Source organism: Schistocerca nitens, unplaced genomic scaffold (genome assembly GCF_023898315.1).
Source record: "Schistocerca nitens isolate TAMUIC-IGC-003100 unplaced genomic scaffold, iqSchNite1.1 HiC_scaffold_370, whole genome shotgun sequence".
NCBI classification, from domain to species: domain Eukaryota; kingdom Metazoa; phylum Arthropoda; class Insecta; order Orthoptera; family Acrididae; genus Schistocerca; species Schistocerca nitens.
In genome coordinates, this window is record NW_026045904.1 from 153135 (window position 1) to 158134 (window position 5000).

General features: G+C 54.0%; 1 non-coding gene across 1 annotated transcript in view; it reads left to right on the forward strand.

Moving 5' to 3' along the window:
* The first annotated feature begins 4006 nt into the window (after nt 1-4006).
* Nucleotides 4007-5000, forward strand: part of LOC126229297 (small subunit ribosomal RNA) — a 1909-nt gene continuing 915 nt past the window's right edge. The window contains exon 1 of the ribosomal RNA XR_007544173.1: nt 4007-5000. This exon is cut by the window's right edge and continues 915 nt beyond it. This is a non-coding gene — a ribosomal RNA (small subunit ribosomal RNA).

A 5000-nucleotide genomic window follows, 5' to 3' on the forward strand; every position in this document is an offset into this window, starting at 1 on the left:
GGACGACGTTGACAATGCCACCGACGGGCACACGAACGACATCTCTCGGAATGTGAGTACACTACATTGACATCCAGCCCATAAACGACACCTCCATCTACAGGAATTCAAGGAAACTACGCCAAGCATACTGCCAAAACACAGCACCGCCATCTATGCAAATACGACGAAACCACATGCAATACCTCCATCTACGCGCATCTGACAACACTACATCCACCATGTCGAGCGCACCACAAAAATTAACGCCATCTGTCGATCTCCCACAACATGACCCCTGGAACGACGATACCGCCACCTATGAGACACAAGCTGACTACGACATCGCTGGGCCGACAGTACACATTTTTCGACCCCACGCACCAAGACTGCATCCTCTGACCACCCCAGGAGCCCCGACGCCAGTGCCTGCGCCGCAGAAAGTGGTCGACCGACAATCACTCCACCCGCACCCGTACGTGCTCCACCCCAACAGCCCACCTCGCAACTCCAGCGGATGAACGGCGGACTCTTCTCGCAGTCGTAAGTTGCAAACCACCCCTATATCGTCCGTTTCATGAAGAGTTTTATCCAAGATGCGAAATTCCCGCTGTCCCCACACATGCTCTAAGTCTGTGCGCGATTGCGTTGCTCACAGTACGGATTCCGATGCCGAGCGATCAGCTAGAAAGCGCCCCAACCATGTCGATCCCCATGGGCGTTGCACTCGCAGTCGCAAAGACTCTGGGCAATGGCTAAAAGCGCTCCGCAATATATTACTCAGACGGGTAATGACGGTCCGAGCGCTCAGTGTCAGGAGAGCTTTCCTGAGCCCTGACCCACAGGCAGGGTGTAGCGTATCCCACCCGCAGACATGTGACGTTGTCACACGACCAGTTGTCACTAATCGACTGATTGCCGATAATCGTATGCCATACACCGGGGAAAGCTGCCGCAAGGGGTAGCTACGTAGTGCAGTCGCACCTCTACTACTGTACAGAGATAGAACACCGCGTGACCGCAACCAGATTAAACTGATACATGGCGCTGATTACTAATAGATGCAGAGCCATCGGAATATAGATGGCATACGACATACAACAGTCCCTATACATGCTGACAGTCTGTGCACACATGCGAACTACACGTCACCCAGACACTCTATCACACACTACTCTCTGGCTGTAACAGACACAGACAAGATATCTAAGCACCAGCATGGAACAACATCCAGTGCATCCTCTCCGCCACATTACACCATTCACACTATGATAACAAAACCAGGAGGTCCACCCCAAAAACAGAATATCTCACTCTTCCAACAACCATCATTACTCAGATAAGCCACAAACACCCACACATGTCCTAGACAGGGGTGCAACCAACACCACCACACTGCCTTGTCTCACAGCATATAAGCAATGGCAGGAATGAAAGACACAGGCCTGCCACTCCCTTGCCACACCCACGCAACCGGCGCACCACCTCCCCTGAGAGAAAGATGCATCCTGACGTGACACATCTCAGGGTGCCTCAGGCGTCCACTTACCATCATCACTATGAACGAACCTCGTCCCCTCCCCCCTCATACACCATCCCTTAACCTAACCTATGTTGCACCTTAACCTAACCTATGTTGCACCTTAACCTAACCTATGTTGCACCTTAACCTAACCTATGTTGCACCTTAACCTAACCTATGTTGCACCTTAACCTAACCTATGTTGCACCTTAACCTAACCTATGTTGCGCCTTAACCTAACCTATGTTGCGCCTTAACCTAACCTATGTTGCGCCTTAACCTAACCTATGTTGCGCCTTAACCTAACCTATGTTGCGCCTTAACCTAACCTATGTTGCGCCTTAACCTAACCTATGTTGCGCCTTAACCTAACCTATGTTGCGCCTTAACCTAACCTATGTTGCGCCTTAACCTAACCTATGTTGCGCCTTAACCTAACCTATGTTGCGCCTTAACCTAACCTATGTTGCGCCTTAACCTAACCTATGTTGCGCCTTAACCTAACCTATGTTGCACCTTAACCTAACCTAAGTTGGGGCTTAACCTAACCTAAGTTGGGGCTTAACCTAACCTAAGTTGGGGCTTAACCTAACCTAAGTTGGGGCTTAACCTAACCTAAGTTGGGGCTTAACCTAACCTAAGTTGGGGCTTAACCTAACCTAAGTTGGGGCTTAACCTAACCTAAGTTGGGGCTTAACCTAACCTAAGTTGGGGCTTAACCTAACCTAAGTTGGGGCTTAACCTAACCTAAGTTGGGCCCTAACCTAACCTAAGTTGGGCCCTAACCTAACCTAAGTTGGGCCCTAACCTAACCTAAGTTGGGCCCTAACCTAACCTAAGTTGGGCCCTAACCTAACCTAAGTTGGGCCCTAACCTAACCTAAGTTGGGCCCTAACCTAACCTAAGTTGGGCCCTAACCTAACCTAAGTTGGGCCCTAACCTAACCTAAGTTGGGCCCTAACCTAACCTAAGTTGGGCCCTAACCTAACCTAAGTTGGGCCCTAACCTAACCTAAGTTGGGCCCTAACCTAACCTAAGTTGGGCCCTAACCTAACCTAAGTTGGGCCCTAACCTAACCCACGTTGCGCCCTAACCTAACCCACGTAATTGTTTGTTATATGAATCTAGAAATTCGTGTAGCGTTGCCTAATCGCAACCCTCTCAACATAGTTCGCTGCGCGCACACTCTGGTGTCCTGCGTATTGAATCATGTTACGGTGCCTACCCTCACAACATCTAGCGAGTGTTGCGTACGTTCCACATGGTCCCGCTATCCACTGTAATGTGTACTGCTATAAGACGTATATCGCCCCCCCCCCCCCCCCCCCCCTCCCCTGTCGCCTCTAGTTCGTCAGTCAGGAGTTTGCGTGTTCAATGAGCTTCGCAGCTGTGCAATGGCATCGGCATACGTACGCGGGCCACCTTCCACGTGTTCTCTCGTGCATACGTCGCAGCATGTATGTGGACTGATGTGGCGTGTCGTGACTCATAACATCCAGGCATGCAAGACCCATTGAATTCGCAAATGTAGATGGACGTCTACGTTTGCTGCCCAAGTTACGCAAATGAACTGGAAATCCGTTGTTGCGCGGTTGTTCGCGCTGGAGGTGAATCGTTGATATCGACGATCGGTACAGGTATTAACCGGTTGCTTCAGCGACACCCGTCATACCCACGAACGTGAGTGGGCATGTGGGTATGAAGCGATACGCGGCGGTGGCTGGGTGGGACCGTCCCCGGCCGGTGAGGGGGGGGCGCCCGGCGTGCTGGCCGCGCGCTGCGTGGGCGCACGCGCGGCAGCCGGCTGGTGGGGGCGCCCAGTGGCAGGCGCGCCGGCTGACGGACGCGGCAGGCGGCGCATCTGCGTGCCGGCGCACCCAGCGCGCGGCGCCGTGCGGCCAAAGTGGGTCCTCCCGGGCCCGGTGCGAAGCGCGGTGGACATCTGCAGTGTGCTGGTCCGATTGAGGACTGTGTGCGTTGAGGATGCGCCGCCGCCCGGCACTCGGCGCCGCGACGCCGTCTGCTGCTCGGTCGCCCCCGCGGTTCTCGCAGGTGGTTTGTATCGCAGCTGTGCGGATGTGTTGGCGCGTGCGCTGTGCTGGGAGAGTTCGCTTTGGCACCCAAGTGGGGCTCTGCCCCTCTGTGGCGCTGGCGTTGGAGCTGCCCGGTCACTGTTTGTGGCCGCGTGTTGTCTCCCGCCGGCAACACCACGACAGCACGCTCCCGGGCCTCTGTCGGCAGCGGCAAGCTCAGTTGGGAGCACGGGTGGTCGCACTGAAAGCGTCTACTCGCCTATCTCCGGGCGATTGCGCCTCTCTCGAACCCGACCAAGTACTTAGGACGGCGCTGCGCGCCGCCGGGACCTGAGAGGGTTTCGAGGTGTATCGTGCAGGGGAGCCCAGCCTCCTCCTGTTTGCAGAATAATTGAGCGGACGCTTGCGTGTTCGCGCGGGCCTCCGGGACACACTCCCGGGCGGCCGGCTGCTCAGCTCTAGTTGACGCAGCTCCCTGGTTGATCCTGCCAGTAGTCATATGCTTGTCTCAAAGATTAAGCCATGCATGTCTCAGTACAAGCCGCATTAAGGTGAAACCGCGAATGGCTCATTAAATCAGTTATGGTTCCTTAGATCGTACCCACGTTACTTGGATAACTGTGGTAATTCTAGAGCTAATACATGCAAACAGAGTCCCGACCAGAGATGGAAGGGACGCTTTTATTAGATCAAAACCAATCGGTCGGCTCGTCCGGTCCGTTTGCCTTGGTGACTCTGAATAACTTTGGGCTGATCGCACGGTCTTCGTACCGGCGACGCATCTTTCAAATGTCTGCCTTATCAACTGTCGATGGTAGGTTCTGCGCCTACCATGGTTGTAACGGGTAACGGGGAATCAGGGTTCGATTCCGGAGAGGGAGCCTGAGAAACGGCTACCACATCCAAGGAAGGCAGCAGGCGCGCAAATTACCCACTCCCGGCACGGGGAGGTAGTGACGAAAAATAACGATACGGGACTCATCCGAGGCCCCGTAATCGGAATGAGTACACTTTAAATCCTTTAACGAGTATCTATTGGAGGGCAAGTCTGGTGCCAGCAGCCGCGGTAATTCCAGCTCCAATAGCGTATATTAAAGTTGTTGCGGTTAAAAAGCTCGTAGTTGGATTTGTGTCCCACGCTGTTGGTTCACCGCCCGTCGGTGTTTAACTGGCATGTATCGTGGGACGTCCTGCCGGTGGGGCGAGCCGAAGGCGTGCGACCGCCTCGTGCGTGCTCGTGCGTCCCGAGGCGGACCCCGTTGAAATCCTACCAGGGTGCTCTTTATTGAGTGTCTCGGTGGGCCGGCACGTTTACTTTGAACAAATTAGAGTGCTTAAAGCAGGCAAGCCCGCCTGAATACTGTGTGCATGGAATAATGGAATAGGACCTCGGTTCTATTTTGTTGGTTTTCGGAACCCGAGGTAATGATTAATAGGGACAGGCGGGGGCATTCGTATTGCGACGT